Below are 18,887 nucleotides of genomic sequence, written 5' to 3' on the forward strand. Positions count from 1 at the left end.
GAAGCTGGTGGTACCTACGACTGTAATGCTTTTGTAGTAAGTTTTGTTTTGTTTTTAATTTCTGCTTGGATTGCTGTGTAATATGTTGAATGTGTGGATTTTCATATATGAAGGGTGGTGTCTGGGAGAGGGGCCTTACCTTAAAGAAAAAGCTTCCTTTCAAATAAAAAGAGTTCACTGGTTGCTCCAGCCCTGTAGCTTTTGTTGATCCTGAAAGAGTAGAGTGTTTCATCCTTCGTCAGAATGTACTGGATTAATCTAGAAGCTGGAGGTATATTGATTAGCCACCAAGTGAAGAAGTACAAGGGAGTGTGCAGGATTGTGTCGTGTTTCTGCTGTGTTATAGTTCTGAAATGAAAGCTATGATAATACTAACAAGGTGCATGAAGGGAAATCTTGTTTTAACAGGTGTTGTTCATGGAAATGGTTAAAGCAAACTTGGAAACAGTGCAGAAGGTGGTGTAGTTTTTGTGTAGGAGATGGCAGAATATTATGCTTGTCTAACAAGCATCTATCATTTCCTTGCTATTTACTCTGCTCCTTGATCATCCGTCTTCGTTTCTGAGCTACCTTTATGTTAGTAGCTGTCACTGAAGACTTCCAGTTGCTCCCTTGCATCTGACAAAGATTCTAAACAGGGCAGATTCTGGTTGTTGACTTTGAGAGTAGATTTTAGCCCAATTTTCATAGATAAGATTTGGCGTGCTGTCCTATCCCAAGTGTCTGTTCAGTGAAAAACATGCCACTCTCTGTGCCTCCTATCATTTTGTTTGCCAGCAACCTGGCATGCAAAACTCTTTGCAAGTCCTGACCTGGCTGATGGCTATTTGATGGCATAGAAAAAGAGGAAATAAATAGCAGTTGCAGTAGTCCAAAAGACATTAATTGGTTAAGGATTTAGACTAACTTCCTGCAGTTTCCTATCACCTTTGAAAATCCCAGTGAACTGTACTTCTAATCACCACACCTTTTCTATACTTGTGAGCTAAAGGCTTTTCATTTTGGGAAAATGACTTTCCCAAGCCTGGCAATAACACAGTTAAAAGGTGTAGGAATAGGTCAGCCAGTGCCTGGTAGGGTTCTGTAGCCATAAGACTATCTTTCCCTTCAGACAAATCTGGCTGCAGTATTATTGTGTGTAACCCATGCTGATTCTAAAGGCAGTATGAATTGTATACATCTTGCACATCAGTTTCAGTGTCTTAAAAAATGAAGAGTTTTTTCCTTTTTCCCCTTCCTTTGAAGTTTTAAAGCAGAACTTGCTGGTGACCCACTTTTGCTAACAGTTCTCTTAACTAACCCCTGTACTCGCTTATACATTTTTTTTTTCTCTTCCACCCACTGTCTGTCTAGCCTGGTTTAAAATTTTTATATATGTACTTTTAAAAAATTGATTAGTTGGAGAGCTGCCCGTTCTTCTGCGCTGTATAATAAGGATTTAAAAACTGCACACTGAATTCTGTATAGTGTAATTAAAACTGACCCAGATTTGGACCTGAGAACACCAGGACTTAGCCAAACTTGCCATGAGCTGAGTTCTGATGGCAGATGGAAGCTAATGAGGACACACTACACTCCAGAATTTCCCAGCTGCTTGGCCCCTTTTTGTACAAACAAGGCTTGGAGTGAAGTCCCAATCCCAAGAGCATGTTCAAGCAAATGTACTGCACCCAGTGTTTTGGGAAACAAGGCAGTGCTGTTGGACTGCTTCAAGAAAATTTTGAGGTGTTATTTCCAATGGGCTTTTACTGTGTATCCCAGTGTCATGCATATGTTGTCTTCCATCTTATCCTAGGCTGAGTGTGATCATATGCTTCAGACCATATCTGAATATTCTCCTCCCATTTCAGTTGGGAGGGCTTCCACTTTAATTTAACGGAGCATTAAGATCCCGAAGTACTGGGTCTCTGTTCGACCTGTGGTTCCCTTTAGTGGATTCAATGTCCTGGGACTATTCAGGCAGATGTAATTGAATCAGTTTGAAGCAGCTGTAGCTGGCATGTGGTCTCTCAGATTGCTAGCACCTGCTTGGTTGGGTTTTTTTTGTTGTTTGTAACTCACTAGAGTGAAAATAGTGCCAAAACCAGCATTGGTCTTGGAGCTGATAAAGCACTCCAGCTCCTTTTCCCCTTCTAGCCTAGCCACCTCATTACTGGTGCCTGTAATAACGTTGTTGGTAGTGAGCAGAAACAGGTTTATGCTTCCCCTCCAACTGCCTCCCCCCTGCTTCAAGCCAGTGCTCTGCCAATACTGACTCTCTTCTTCATAAGCAGCAAGAGTTAATAGTGCTCAGGTGTGCAGAGCGTCTGTGCCCTCCTTAGAAAATTGGGCAGCCCATGGTTTGCTGTATCTGATACAGGGAGCACCAAATTTATCTACTGCTCTAACAGTCCAGCTGCTGGCATGGCAAGTTACTGTTCATGTCTAACAAATGACCACAGAGTCCTGGGATGTTCTGTTCAATACCTCTGCTCCCTTCCTCTGATGTAGCGTGCATAGATTTTGGTTACTGTGTTCCTACTGCAGTCAAAGTTTTAATATGGTAAGATTTCAGAATGGACTGTGAGTCACTTGGTTGCCTTTCTGTATTGTGTGATTTATTGTAATCAAAGTTCAAATTAAATACAGTAGTGCACTTGGCCAAATACATTAACAACACACAGTGGTGTGGTTTTCCATGTAATATTACAAGATGGCATATTGCAACATTAATTTTTTTAATATATTCCTCCACTGACTTCACCTTACTTTATGAATAAAGTTTATGTGCCTCCATTTTATTTTATCCCTCCCTGCTCCAGAGATAAAGGATGGATCTGGATTCTTAATTCCAGCCATCTTCATCTTTAGTGTTAGCCCCACACCTCACTTCTTGCTCTTTTCTTTTGCTACCTGAGTTTTTATTTTATGGACCACAGTTTTTGACTTTGTCTTGAAAGACACAGTCTGCTGTGGAGTCCTGATAGTGAGGAAGAGGGTATTTACTGACATGAGAGTAATTATGATTAACTTTTTCTTTTGGCTTTAAGTATTTGGGTTGGCTTCTCTCTCTCTTTATTTTTTTTTTCTCTTTCCCCTCATTTGTTGGGTATTACCACATATTTCTAGGGTCGAGAGGGTCTTGTCCTCAGCTGATGTATGGGGATTTAATTGCCTCCTGCAAGAGCTTTAAAAATTGCTGTTGTAGGCAATTAAAAGTCAGTTCCACAAAGTGTTCCAGGTGATTCTGAAGCTGTTTTTCTTTCTCTCCTTTAAACCTGTATCCTGCATTTATATCACATATAAAAAGATTTGTCTGTAGATATTTGGGATGTAGGAAAAGTCTCCCCTACCATTGAATATTCCATTGCTTCTCCAACTCACGTGCTAATTCGTAGCTCTCTGCATTTTGTTGAGCTCAGGCATTTGAAGGGTGTCACTGAAGGCAACTTCTCTAGAGTTCAAAATATACTTTTGATTCAGTGGAAGGAAAATGTCAGTTGAAACTTACAGAGTTAATTGGTTTTGACTTTTTTTTCAGTACAAAGGAGATGCTTCCCTTTATTTCTTTGTTTTTACAGTACAGAATACTACTGGTTTTATCTTTAAGTTGCGTTAAATATACTTAGATACCCTGATAAACTACCTTGTATTACTTGTATCTGTGAAAGTGATGCAGCTAAACATTTTAATAGTTGTTTAATGGAACTACAAAGGAGAAAAAAAAAAGTGAAATTCCAATCAAGGCAGAATTGTTTTTACTAATCCAGCGAGGTGATGTCACTGCTTGATTTTTCTCTTGTCCTGTTGTGATTTGTAGTGTTTTGTTTGTTTGTGGGCTTATTTTGTTTTCTTTCCACTCAGGCTCCTGCTTTCCTGCTCCTTTTTGGTTAGTCTCAAAATGTCTACCAATAAAAACATCCATTTGTAATGATAGCTTTTGCAACTCTTTGTAGTCTGGAAGTGCTGCAGCTACAGATATCATCTAATGAACAAAATGCCAGCAACCAGTTGTAAGAGGGGAGGTTACTAGGGCTTAAATTAAAATTGGCTGAGGTTTGTGGCTCTCACAAACCTCGTATGGTATATGATTTTAAAGCATTTTCACTATCAGCAGCAACGCTTAAATCTGTGATTTAAATAATGGAGAGTAAATATGGAATATTTTATCTTTTTCACATGTTTTGAGTACTGAGCATCCTTGAGATCAGTAGGATTATGGAAGGGAAACTGTTCTTAAAACCACAATGAATATAGCACCCATGAATATCTAAATAAATAGCAATAGCAAATCAGAAAGTGTTGTTTGTATGCAAAAATACTTGAGTGTGTGTGTGGGGAGGAAACAAGCAAAGAGTAAGAATGCAGGTGTCTATATTAGGATTTCTTGGTGCCATTTGTAGCCAACCAGAACAAGAAAGCATCTGCCACTCTTATGGTTGTTTTGAAAATAAATATAGTATCAGGTCAGCAGCAACTGCTAGCTGACATATTTTGTTTCTAAAAGGCTTTTTTTCATGAACTAAAATTTACTTTAGAAATATAGGCATTAAATAATTGCGAATCTACACTAAGTACAAAAGGTAGTAGAAAACCAAGAGGATTTATGTTCTTAAGAAGTCTATCTGGCATAAGTGAAGAGAAAAATATATAGCTGTTCTTTTCATTTTGCTAACATCCTGACTCTGAGTTGTGAATTAAACAGTGTTTATAGTGCTGAACCGTCCTTTTTATACGTTCGATTTGAAGATATCAGTTTGGAGACTCTGTACATCTCTTACTTGTATACAGTTAACTGATCAATTTTATGTGAAGTATGCTAGCTTTTTGTGCACATGGGGTAGAGCACTTTCCAAACTAAGATGTATTAGTGACTAGCACAGAAGGGTGACAGAAAGGACAACAAAGGAAGTTAATAAATTGATAATGAAGTGGGATTATAGGGGATTGAGCATGGATATTAGAACCATCTCAAATATACTTTTTAATCACTACCACTCTGCTCTGATTCTGTCTAGTGGCTTTCTAGTGGCACCACCCTGTAATGTATTGTTGAGTATTTGGAAAAAGACCACTTGACTTGTTACTTATTGGCAAGCATGTCCGCATCCTTGACAGGGGTCAAGAGGTTAAATGAATGATAGACAAGATTCTTCTGTTTGCCATGCAGAAGAGCTTTTGAATAAGTTGATAAAAATATTTGGAAAACTTGCAGTACTGTGTCTGATCTGTGAACAAAGCTTTTATTGTCTGGACTTTGCATTCCAGCACTGGATCATAAACGTACAAAATGAAGAAACTGGTGAACAATTTAACACTAAAGTGAATACAAAAAGATACTGTATTATAACTAACAAAACTATGTAAAGGAATCAAACTAATACGAAGTACAGAGGAGGAGGTGCTGAGAAAAATGTAATCAACTCTAAATCTTGAAGTGTTTTCAAGAAGAAATCTCAGCCCAGTTCTTTCTGTTATATCAACCAGGCAATTTCTTGAAAGAAGCATGAGTTGTCTCATGTGGTACACATAACTCTTGTCCACTCCCCAAAGGTTCAGTTTTTCCCTTTTCCCAAAATTCTGTGCTTGACAACTGGACAGAAGGCTACACTGAATTAAATTTTATTGTTCTGGTGTTCTCCATCCATTTACAGTGCACATAATCAGGAATTCAGTTATGTCCCAAGAAACCCGTTTAACCTAATGAGAGCAAATGGCAATGGGTGTTCCTTACCGGGGACTGCAGTGCCAACATTTCTGCTTAATTGGGACATATTTGGCTGGTTCCAGTGATTCAAGTGGTTTTTAAACAGGTGTTTAATAGGTGTGGGATTCTGAACTCTGCCCTTTTGATACAGCAGTTGCCAAATAAAGATTAACAGAAATAAAAAGGTCTGATGTCGAATAATAATTTTTGTCTTTGTATATTTATTCAGCATAATTTTTACTTCAAGTCGCAGGCGGGTGGGGAGGTGTTTCTTCTCATAATTGAGAAAGTCCATTAAATAGAACAACAGGATGTCTAACAGGGTGTCCTAATTAAAATTACCCTGTAATTTGAACAAAACATTCATTTGTATGTAGGTAAGGTTGACCTAAACCCCATCTAAATCAGAAAAAATTATTATACAATTTTTTTTCTGCTGAAAATGAAACTTAGCATTCTGCCAGCAAACAGCATGGTTCTGTTATTATACAGGATTCAAGAGTAAGGATTTTCTCTTCAGTGTTGAAAAAATAATGTTTTGAGAAAAGTTTAAATAGATTTCTCTCCTACCTCCACCCTTTGATAGTATTCATTCACGGTTGCGTTTCTGTGGTATTTTGAGAGCAGGGACAGTTTCGTTCTGTGCATACTGTAAGCCCATCTGAAGCCTTTGGTTGTGGCTACTATACTGGTGAACTAATAAGCAACAGAGATAGCAGCTGCTTAGCAGGACTGATTGGCTCGGGCTTGACTTTGCTATCTGCTACTACACAGTTTCTGACTGGCTTGGAGTGCAAGCCGGGTAATTTTGTTATCTCAGGGAGTGTGGACCTGCATGCATAATCTAGGCTGTGTACACAACTGCAGAGATTTCACGTTCATATGTAAAAATGACCCACTCATGCTTTAGCTGTCATGGTTTAAAATGCTGCTGAGGCAAATTGTATTAAATATAACTTATCAAATCAAAGTGAATGTTTGCAAGAATTTACTAACTTCAGAAATATTGTTTGTATTTAAAAGGGAATTCTCATCATCTTTAACTTGACAGAACTACACAAACTGCAGCTTCTGGATGTTGCTTCCACGACACAAGGTGGTGGAGGTTTATTTATTTATGCCCACTTTCTGGGAAGGTTGGAAAGGGGGAGAATTTTCAAAAGTGCTTGAAGCTGGTCTCAATGTGCTGCTGATATATTCAACTTGGAATTCTTTGCCACGATTTGAGTGGAAAGAGAATCACACGCTTGTTCCTTTGGATAATCCCACTGCTATGTACAAAAAGTGGAACTTGATAAATGCCAGGATTTAATTAGGTGCAATAGGAGTGCCTTTCCACTGAATTATTCTTCTGCTTAAACCAACTTTTACATTTTCATCTCTCAGCTTCAATGGAGTATATAACAACAAAAGAAAGGAAAGGGAAAAATCTGATGAACAATTTGCTTAACCTACTTTAAGCTCCAAGAAGAATTGTTAAAGAGAAGATAAAATTTGAGGCTGGTGTTGTGGTAATACACTTTTAAGGTGATGAAGAGCACTTGAATAGAAAGTATTCAAATATTGGCATAATTTAAATTTTTTAGATTCCTGTCATTATTTTAAAGACAGTCAGAATTGATGTGGGCATCTGCTGTATTGTAGAAAGAGTAAAATTAATTCAATCAAACAGATATTTGCCAGAATACTTTACATGTCTGTATATATGTATTTTAGCATGTAGATGCTTAAGTATGCATGTTTTCCAATGAACAGTTATTTTATGTAGACGTGTATTCAGTGAGAAGCCACAGCAAGAATAATTTAATGCACAAGTGCGTTGTACTGGTAACTGCTGTATCTTAAAGGCAGTTGAAAGAAAATGGGAGTCTCCTTTTGGGGAAACCAGCCAAGCTTATTGTATAGGCATCATGTAACTTGAACATGTTTAAGTTTGTGTAACAACCTGTGGAGCTGCCCATGACTGACAGAATAACTGCAGCCGTCTTGAGAGTGTGTAGAAGACTGGAATGAAAACAAGTATTGTGTAGATGCTATTGCTTCAGACTCACATATGCTGGTATGTAGTGCTACAGGTGAAAGCACAGTTTGTTATTGCTGAACAGAAAAAGTCACCAGTTCTTATGCCTGGTCTGGAGTCCTGCCCTGGAGGCCTAGTTGTAACTTGGCAATACAAATTCTAACTGCAGTACTGAAAAGGCAGGTATTGGCTGTTGAGCTGATGAAGATGGATGAAGATCAGATGTCTGCACTGATTCTTTTTGTTTTATCAGTTACTGTAATTTCCAAAGATGGTAAATCCCCTGTGGGTGCTAACTGGCTAGTGAAGCTCTTAGCAACTTCTCCTGAACTATTGATAGTGGTGTTGGATGATTCCTTTATGCCAAAGGATCTCTCTTGTACGGTTTTAAATGTTCTCATTTTTCTTATTCCTGGAGCACAGAAGCTAAAGGAAGAGACTTGAACTGCAGTGTCTTCTGTATTCAGCTGAAATCCAGATACACATCCCACAGCCTCCTGCGCAACTGTTTGTGCAGAGTGACTTTAAAAATACTGATGGTGGTAAAGCTTACTTTCTAATCAGGATGGAATTGATGCTTGTGCTCTGGAAAGTAGCAAAAGACATGCACAGTATGGTAACTCTAGAGATGTAAAAGAAATTTCCTGCTCTTTATTTCCAGAAGTATTTTCTGAAGTCCTTGAAAGACTGTTCAGGAACTTCCTGATGCTCTGGTAACAGTGGTTCTTAACCACATGATTTATCATTTCCCTTTGGCAAGAAAGTTCAGTTCTTTCCTATTGAATGCGGGACCTTCCCTTATTGCCTCAGGGAAGTGTTACTGTAGTGCATGTCACTTGAGGCTAATTCAACCTGCCACTTGGAAAATGCCCGGTGCAGATTGTAGCACTGCACCATTATCTCAAGCTATTTTTCATCAGAAGCAGACTACTTCTGTTCTGTATGATCTGTATAGCCCGCCAGTTTATTTTAAGTTAGTATGTGGAGTGGGGGCTTTTTTTACCTATAAAACTTTGATTGATTTGGCTTCCAGCTGTGCGATAAGAACCTTTCTTCTGTGTCATACCAAAGCAACCCTAGACATCACAAGATGTAGGCCCACAGCAGCTTAAACTGATCAATGTTGATGCTGCTCTGTTGCTGTTCCTCCACTTGAACACTTCTACTACCTCCTTAGCTGTAACCTCCGAGCTTCCTGCCTGGGTGCTGAGCTGAAGCAGGGGCTTGATGTGGCTGAAAACACATAGGAAAGAAACTTTCCTTCATCTGAAAGCTCCCTGAACCAGACATTTATCCAGTCCTAGATCAAGGATAGACTTGGGGGCATCTGGCAAGGAGAGAAAGGAGGTGAGAGAGGGGTGGAATTTTGGCAGCTGCAATTAAAATCAGCTTACATCTTAGTGCAGTTGTGCTGCACTAACGTTCTGGAAAGAATAACTTAGTGGTTTCAGCAAGATATATCTGTGAGCATAGGATATGATAATCAGAGGAACTGTGGCTTTGGAATTTCCTTCCTCTTTAGTTTTTTAAGACATGCATTTTGGTATAGATCAGAAACGCTGAAGATCACACACCTCAACCTCTCCACCCTTGAAAAGGGAAAATAATGTGAAAGCTTGATTAATTTCTTTTATGAGGTTTGTTTGCTATATGTCATTAGAAGCAGATAAGGCAGGGAAAAAAAAATTTTGTAAGCAGTAGGGAATTTTCCCCTTTGAAAAAGAGTAAAGCCTCATTAACATTTCAGCCAACTTTATTGATTATTTTCAGATGAAAATTTTAATTTAATGTGTTTTAAGTGCCAGTGAGTCACATCAGGGCAGTATCAACCCAAGTTTCTTGTGTATACAGCTTGTGATGTGGATCCTTTATCATCAGTCACAATGTTGCTGTGCCACACATGCTGGTGTGAGTTTGCCTGTTGAATTAACACTTGGCCTTCTGCTGATCACATAAAGCCAATGTGCTGCATACCACATGGCTGGCTGGGGCAAACTGAGCAGAGCAGATGACTGCTGGGTCCTGAATTTTGCACCTACTTTGTATGCACACTGACTTGGCCTAATGCTTTTTACCATGAGTAGCCCTATTCCATTCCATTGCAATAGGTCTGCTTACACGAGAAAAGTTTTCACTTGATATGTTTCTGTAGGACAGGCTCTCAGAACATGCTGCCAGAGTGATTGGGTTTTCTTTAACCCATCCGTGTGCCACTGAATGCTGATACTTTACTTTCCCAGCCCCACTGCAGACAGGTCATTGAGTTTGATGTTGGGAAGGGGAGAGTTCAGAAGTGAAGCTACTGGCTCTGCTGTGCAGGCAGTGACAAATGGCAGATTAGTCTGTATCCTTGGGTTTTGCACATTTGAGGGGACGTGGGGATTTGCAGCATGCAACCTGAAATGCTTTTTTTTCCTGCAATATTATGTCAAGTCTACATGGATTAGATTTGTAGATGTCCTGAGCAATTGGTGCTTCAACTGCAAAGCCTTTGGAGAAAAACCCTTTGCTGATTGTATCATGCTTTTGGTAGGGCCTGTATTGGAGTTCCTGGCAACTGTTATTAAAGGTTTTTCCTTCGTGCAAGATCTTAAAGATAATTTTATCCTCTTTTTCCCCCCCCCTCTCCTCAGGGAACTGGAGGGCTTGACGCATCCTTTACATCCTGCATTTACTCTGACCACAGTCCCTCCCTGTTCTCACAAGTAGAGCTCAGCCCTGCTTCCCTTCCTGTTGATTCCCAGTCAGCTACATGGTAAGTTTTCATTATCTCTAGACTTGTTGCCACAAGGTAAAACTCTGGCAGACTCTCTCTAAAATCCATTAGCACTGGGCATTGAGGGCAGCGTACTTCATGCCCATCAGAGATCGTTCAGTTGTATTCCAGGCTGACTGCAAGGAAAGGAAGATAGCATTGAATTAGCATAGGAGCTGAACTTCAGCATAGATTGTTATAGGAATAAAATATGAAGTAAAATATGTGACAGAATTAAATCCATCAGTTCTAATAAAGGAAACAGAAGAAAGCAAAGAAATATTGGACCCTTAAATCCCATTAACCAGGCCAGAGAGAGAATGCGTTAAAAGGAACCTGCACTGTATCTTTTTTCATTGTTTGATGAAATAATCTTTTTCACCCTTTAAGTAGTGTGTTTAAAACTCCTAGTATTTCTGAAACAAAGAGAATATACAGCCACCGAGCTAGCTGGTTTTTATACCTTCCTTTTCTGAGTATTGTCCTTCAGTGCAATACAGAGCCATTTCTTTGTTCTCACAAGCTAGCAGTTAAATTGTATGTAAATGTATGCAAATTAGATGCTGTCTAATAAAGAGAGTCATTAGATGGAAGAAATATTTAGTTTAGGGGAAAAAAAGAGAAGAAAGCAGGTGTATTTTGCAATAGAAAAATGTAAGATTGCAAAAGCCCCTCAAACTTTGGATGAAGGCTTTTTATAAAGCCATTAAGATATTTTCTAAAAGACTTGCCCTACTCTTGGTCCTGTTTTCTGCAGGGTTTTTTATGTCTATACACTTCTGTGTTCTTTTCTTAAAACTCACACTGACTGTTCTGTACATACAGATATATAAGTATTGTATTCATAAGTTTTTTGTTTCTTTAAATCATATAGCTAGGAATTTACATACATGTACCTTGCACTAGACTGTTTTTTGCTTACTGAGTAGACAGAGGTGGAATCCATGTGGTAAATTTTATTTTCATGAATTGATTTATTCATCATATGCTCTGACTGGATACCTTTTTCTCACTAAATCATCTTCCTCCATTTAATCAAACCTCCCCTCAACAATTTCAAAGCTTTCTTTTCCGCTCCATTTTATTTATCCACCGAATCTCAGTAACAGATATTTTTCCATTCTTTCACTTGCATTTTTTGCCAAGTTATCCCTTTTGAGGTATGGACCTGATTTAAGTCTGAAGCAACAGTGACCTTTCTAAACATGAAGTCACAGCTTTACGGTCAGGTGTCACAGCACTAAGATGCTAGGAATGTGAAACTTTGTGTCATCCAAAGCTGGAGATTCCACACCTCCAGTGGATAGAGCACTCGTGTCCATCTAGGCTCTGAAAGATTTAAAATAGATAAACCTTATTTTCTTGCCACTTCCAAGGAGAAAAAAATTTTGGACTTTTATCTCTCTACCTTAGAATTTCTAGTCCTGCTTTCAGCACTTCTGTTTGGGTGGACTAGAATACAAAGATGACATGGCTCGGTTATTTTGAAGTCATTGCTGTATTGTGTTTCTGATGATCAGTTATCATGGTTCAGGCAGATGAGACAATAGCTGTAGGTCGACTTGCATATTTTTTCTGTTGCATTTTTGCAAGTCTGGAAGTCTAAAGACATATATATATGTGTGTGTATAAAATATATGTATATAAAAATAATGTTGTTTAAATATTTACATATAAAGCCAAGGGATTGGCTTCCTTCCCAGAATTACTGGAACTACCTTCACCAGGAACATTTGGACTTGAAAAATCTCTACAGCAACACTTTTCTTCTGAAACTAAACAACTTGTGAAATGAGTGACTAGTTCTGCACCCTTTGTTGTTCATGTGGGTTCCTTAGCTTGGGGTGATGGAGAGACCTCTGTGCATGGGTAATTCATTTCCAGCTAATTATGGTGAAGTTCTCTTTTATTGCCCTTTTTCTCCTCAGTTTCTCATTGCCTCATTTTATGAGAGAGAATTCACAAGGGAAACTAGCACAGTGGGAGTATTTTTGCTACGGTTCTAGGACAGGTCCACGCAGTGTGCTGCATCTGGGCTGCGTGCAGTCTAGACACTGCAATTCCCTTCTGGTCGGCTAAAGGGCAGTCAGACTTGTGACTCAGAACAAGCTGACCTCCCAGTTGCCCAGTGTCCCAACAACTGACTGAGCACTCAGCAAAGAAGCCATAACATGTGTCTGCTACCCAATGGGAAATGTAGACAGGATCATTGAAGGAGGTAATGGAGGGTTAGCAGTGAATATTTCAGGTACTTTTGAAGGTATAATAGAATATGTAAGGTGAAGACTGTGAGGAATGCAAGGAAAATCTGAGCTATAATATAAGGATTCTAGAGAGAGATGAGGTTGAAGTGAGGGGAAAGATGGAGTACAGTGATGGCTAGGAGGAATGAGGCCACATTAGTGAACAGAAAATGTTAGTGGTTTACTGACTCACTTGGGGCAAAAGTCTTCTAGGCTTTCTGGCATTGAATGTCCAGGAGAACTGACTTACTAGTGATGCAGGCATTTAACATGGATGTTGACACATAGTTTTCAATCTAGTTAGGTGTAGCTATGCACATTCCTCAGGTTTGGGGAGGTGGTTGTTAAACCTGAAACACTAATTAGGAGATTTACGGTGGAAATGGGACAGGTGAGCAAATAAAGTACCTTCTGTCTCTCATATTCTTCAACAGGTTGCAAAAAATACATACAGGCAAGTGATGTTCAAATGGGGGAAGAATGATGCAGGCTTAGGGGCAAGGATCTGATTAATTCCATATTCCTTTCCATGCTTCCTGTGGTCTGGAGTAATTGTTCAGGGCAGGAGAGAATTCAATGCCTACATATTTTTGAGGATACGCATCTCACTACCCTACTTGTCTCAACAATAACAATTGTTATACTACAGCTTTCCTACCCTGGAAGTACATTGCAAGCATATATATGCATTAAAAGATGTGAGACTTCTGTATCCTGGGATAATGAATCCAAAAGCAATACTGTAGACAGAGGTGGGAATCAGACCACTGGTCCATCTGACCAGGCATCCATCCTGTTAAATGTCTTCTGCTGCAGCAGTGGGAGGCACAAGAAATCCTAAGTTGTAATAGTGGAACAACTAATTTTTTCACTATTGATCTTGATAGTAAATTAGAAGTTGTGTTTCTCAGGACCTTGTGCAGCTTTAAAGAAATAGTTTTAAGAAATAAAATATGCCACACTAAACTAATCCTAGAGCTAACGAACAGGCATTGGGACTAGCAGCTTTTGCTATTACCTACTGCTTATTATTGTTATTATTATTATTTCTTTTTAATTATGCAAAGTGCTAATCAGTTTGATTATGCACAGTGCTAATCAGGTTAATTATGCAAAGTGCTAATCAGTTATTCTCTAAGCACACGAGGAGAGCAGAGGTGCTGGCAGTGAATGGTGGTTCTAGATGGGGGTAGTCACGGCAGTCATTCCTTATTAAAAGAGGAGTAGGTGAGATGATAGGGGTTTTTGCTTCCATTAGAAGTAAATAATAAAAAAAAAAAAAAAAAAGCTGTGAGGGGGATAGCTCTGGTGGGGTAATTCTTCTTTCACAGCAAGGCAGACTTTTTTTTCCAAGTCAGCTCATGCTGTTGGATAATTTCTCTAGGAGTTTGAGTGCACTGATTTGGGAAAATGTATTGCAGAGTAGTCTTTTAATGGATAGGGTACAAGGTGCACCCACTTAATATGTTGAGGTGCATAACTAGAAAAAATCACAAATTAAGGGAGTTTGGTCAATGTAGCAGTCACCTTTTAAGCACTGGTAAGTAGGATACTGATAATGTAACCTGTATGATGGTTGTTCATATGTTTTTATGGTTGAGGGCACTGTATGAGCATACAAAATATATTTCTTTCAGTGTAATACCTTTAAAAGCTGTAGGAATGTAGGTTGCCTTATCAGCAGAACGTATGTTAGGTGCATTTCTTCTTCCTCTTTAGTGCTAAATTATAAACAAGAATTTTGTCTTCCTGTGAAACAAGATCTGTTTTCAGTAAGCTATGTTCTCCTGACAATTACTGAAGCTTCACTCTGTCTCTCTTATATGCTCTGTGTCTAATATCTAACCAGTATTCCTTATTTGATTATGTTTCAGTATTGGTGTGGGATACATAAGCATCACTTTTTTCAGTTAGTAATGGAGATGACATTCCCAGAGCAGAAAGCTACTTGCTCATAAAAGTGTTGGGTAAAGCATCTTAAGAGATTTTTAAAGTCATTAAAACAAAAGACTACTTCTGTATAAGGCCATCAGTACTAGAAGGTTACTGCACCAACAATGCAAGAGAAATTTTCTTTGAAAAACTACTCATTGAGGGTACTTACTTATGGGGATTCATGACAAATTTCCAAGTATATTTAAGGTAGAAAGTAAAGCAAAGCATCAGTAATATATGGCTTAAACCAGAGCCTGAAAATGAATAGTATTGCCTTCTTGGCTGTGTGAGTACTCCACAAGACACTGATCCTTGAAACAAGTTTACTACCAGATATGTGGTCACAAACACTCATCTATTCTTATAAATTCCTCTGGTGTTAGAAATCTAGACAAACCAATGGTCTGGTGTCAAGTCTAGAGCCTTAGGTCTGGAGGAGGGGAGTACGGGGTGCAAATAACCTTAAGTGAGAGGGGGATACACCAGACATCAGGGTCCTGAGATCTGAATGCTTTCCTGTCTGAGAAGAATCCTCTGAAGCTGATGTGCAGCTTCTAATAAACTGATGATGGATCAGGTCGTGGCTACCTTTAAGTGCTGCTCCAGAAGGACTGGTCTGTTTGCCTCAGATCTGATTTTGACTTGAAGTTGTCTGTTCCTCAACCAGGGTATTTCCGTAGGTTTATTGTTTTATTTTCGTTTATTGTCAGTGGTTCCAGTGCCTGTTTGTTCTTTCAGTGCACTCCACTCCTCCCTCATCAGCATTTTGATGAGGCACAATAGGAGAGTGTGTATGATCTACCAAAATAGGGGAAAACTGACTTTTTCATGCAATCCTTTGGCATTGAGCAGCCCTGCAGGAAGCAGATGCTTACTTATATTGCTGTAGTAACAGAAAGTGGCAGTCACACACGTTCTTGATCATCTCTCTGTTTTTGGAGGCTGAACTTGTTATATCGGAAGGGAATCAGTTTGAAATTTATTGCGATGCTTTAGGTATGTTCCTTGTTATCATCCACATCTTTTCAAATGCAAATCAAATCCTATGGAAAGAAAACTCAAAAGTTTTCATGTTCCTATGTGTATTTTCCCATAGTATTTAAAAGCTGTTGTAGAGGCAGAAGACCCTTGAAAGGCCAGAAGCATAAACCTCACACCATAGTATTTGCATCTTAGAAATATAAATCTACCTGAGACATAATCATAACTTCTGTTGAATTTCACCATCTCAGATGGCTGGCTTTCTGATGAACTGGGGGGCTAGAAAGGCACAAACTCACGTTTGGCTCCCATTCCTACTGTTTTCTTTGTAACCCTGCTGAATTGCATTACCTTACTCTATTTTAGTTTTTCTTGATGGTAGTAAAGTATGGTTAATAACATGGACCTAATGCAGTGGAGGTGGTTTATGAGGCAAACATATTGTTTGCAAAGTGCTTTGATATCTCTGGACTAAAGGAGTTATAGAAGTGCTGTGTACTATGGGGAGTTATTTGTGTTATTAAGAAGCATCAACAAATCTTGTGATATTGTGTAAATTAGTGCAAGATGGCTCCAAAACAGTTTGTGTATTCCTGAAGAGTGAAATAAGTGGATGGAGAAAACTCAGTTGCATTGACATTAAGCTAATGGGTTAGCAACAAATGAGGAGGCCCTAGTAAAGAAACTGTGCCTCCTGTGCTTTAAGTGTGTCTTGAGTGAACAGAGAATGCATTTGCTTGTATGGTAGAAAGTCGTTGCTTCAAAACTGCTCCTGCATTTTCTTGAGGACCTGGTCTTCAGAGGTGCAGGCTAACTGCTACTCAGCCCAGTAGGAGCTGAGTCTGCTCATTGGCATTCACACAACTGGGAGCTGGTGGAGAATTAATAACAAAAAGATTTTAAATGTTCAGCCTGACCTTTTAAATTTACTGACCTGCATTCAGGTTACAAATACAGAGCAATTTTCTCTTGAGCTGCAAAGACTCTAAATGTTAAATCAGTAACTCGATCAGACTAGCAGCCCTTCTCCTTTCAGTTCTCTTGTGCCCAGCTGCCATGACTGGAGTAAAGGAACAAGAAAACTATCTAAACGTGTCCCTATCTTACTGTGACACAAGTACTTGGAAGAAGCCCCACTGACATAAACTAACAGAAAGTGACATATTGTTTAAAAATTTGTTTCAAATGTCTTCTCCCATTGATCTTCTTCAAGGGAGATAAATAAACACTGTGTGTGGTGCAGCCAGTCTGAGTATTTTTGCTTCTACAAGTGTTTATACATTCCCTGGTGGGAACGTATTGCTGTTTGTTGACTATAAATTCCAGACCTGTATGTTTGTAATGTATACATTTACAGGAGCAGTGCTGTTTTGGGAGTATGGTCAGGTTAGTGCCTCCTATGAACAGTACCAGGTGAATAGTGGGTGGGGTGGTTTTTTTTTTTTCCTCCTTCCAAAGCAGTCAGTTTGTCTTTGTGCTCCCAGTGAAAGAGAGTCTGTGGTAGCAGGAACTTTAGTAAAGCAGGACCTTCTGTGCTCAGATTAATGCAGGTAGGTGCACAAGAAAAGCCATGTAGGATTTGTTGGGGAGGAATAAAGTTACTTTAACTTTTCATCTAATTAAGAAATAACTTTGTCGTGCTCTCAGTTTGTTCAGTGATGATCTGTGTTTTCTCTCAGGAGGAAGTGACTGAAGTTGTTACAGGTGACAAAATGCCCGGTGGCAGAGACCCCTCCTGCTCCTCTGTTCCTGTTTCGCAGTTCTCTCCCATGTCTTTGAACAAAATCTTCCCTTTTTCACTTACTGTTACTATCAGCATCTTAATCCCCAGGGCAGCAGGAGTGTGTAGAAGATTTTGGTGATGATGGAGGCACTTCTTCATCCTCTAAACTGAGTGAGCATTGCTGCCTGAATATAATCTATGTGTAGGAACAGTTCAGCTAAATCAGTCATCATTTCTTCTGTTAGGTGGAAATTTTCCTTGAACCCACGCTTCTGTTGTGTTTGTCCAAGTTAAAATTACATGTTTCTGATGTTCCAGATTGTTTAAAGCCTGCCTAGCATTTTCCTTTTTGCTCTGTCTCATGCACGTTATCTACATTTATTAGACACAGGTTTCATTGCCTTGCAGTTACCATTACAGAAACCACTCTCATCTAAGTTTTATTGAGTTGTAACCATTTTTAGTTATAGTAGCTTTAAATGTAATTTTTGAGAGAGGTGCTTCTGCCACAGGTGGGCTGTTCACAAATCTGATGCTGAAGGAAAACATTTGGGTTTGCCTGTGCTAAAATATTCTGATAACATCTTTTAAGAGTTCTTGTGCCTTCATGGTTTGGAATGAAATCAACTGAATGACCTTTGTGGCAAGGACGTATTATTTTTGTTCTACTCGATACTTGTGTATTTCACCAGCCTGACAATAGCTGTTCCATGAAAATAAGGAGGACCTACTACCATTATCAGCTTTTTAATGAACTCAAGAGGCAGAGATCTGTCTAGTGGGCCTGCAAGTTGCCATACTGTTGATAGCCACAAAGCACTGATATGTTGGTGTGTAGCAGATTCCCTTTTTCGCTTGGCTATTTGAAAATCCAGGGAATTAAATACATGGGGGAAAAAATGAAATAATATTTCATATATTTAAAAGTCAAACCTGTGAATACTAGAATTAAAGTTGACAGAGCAACCTTAATTCAACTTCCCTGTGCTTTTCCAGTTTTTAATTATGTAATCACATGCAGCTTTTGGTGGGAATCAGTCTTCTCATAGTAAACCTGATGGACCTGGTCTCAGGTTGAAGAGAGGTTCTTAAGAGACTGTTTTCTTTAGAATCAGCTGCCTCACTTTCTGCAAACACTGGAAAATGTTTAGTATATGAGACAGAACGTAGCAGAAAATCAAAGGGTGCTTTTATTCTCAAGCTTACCATGAGAGCATGCATGTACTTGAAGCAAAAAATGTGCTTGAATTGAGTTGCTTGTAAAATCAGACATCTTTAGGTGGATTACAAAGCAAGCTAGTATTTCTGATTTCTCTTACCAATTGACTTACTCATTTTAACTCTTCACTATTTCTATCCTTTAAAACATTCTGTTTGATTTCCCTGAAGGACAAAAGTAAAGTCAATACCAGTAGTAACAGCCTACCCTGGTCTTGCCTTCTTTCTCATCACTTTGCTGGTATGCAAAACACTTTTTCTTTCCTTTTCCTTTTTTTTTTTTTTTTACTCTCCCTATAAAATTGCAATTTCCAGGATTTTGACTT

The 18,887-nt window shown here is 38.9% G+C and overlaps 1 protein-coding gene across 15 annotated transcripts in view; it reads left to right on the top strand.

The window, feature by feature from the left end:
* Window positions 1-18,887, top strand: part of ZBTB20 (zinc finger and BTB domain containing 20) — a 475,348-nt gene that overhangs the window by 83,685 nt on the left and 372,776 nt on the right. For 11 of the 15 annotated variants that reach the window (XR_007903182.1, XR_007903183.1, XR_007903184.1 and 8 more), the window contains exon 3: window positions 10,340-10,461. The exons of the other annotated variants lie outside the window; for them this stretch is intronic. The gene's annotated coding sequence lies outside the window, so the exon portion shown is untranslated. The remainder of the gene's footprint in view (window positions 1-10,339; window positions 10,462-18,887) is intronic. 15 annotated transcript variants of the gene reach the window in all.

Source organism: Manacus candei, unplaced genomic scaffold (assembly GCF_025592945.1).
Source record: "Manacus candei isolate 608988 ecotype Guabito, Panama unplaced genomic scaffold, ASM2559294v1 h1tg000014l, whole genome shotgun sequence".
Taxonomy (NCBI): Eukaryota; Metazoa; Chordata; class Aves; order Passeriformes; family Pipridae; genus Manacus; species Manacus candei.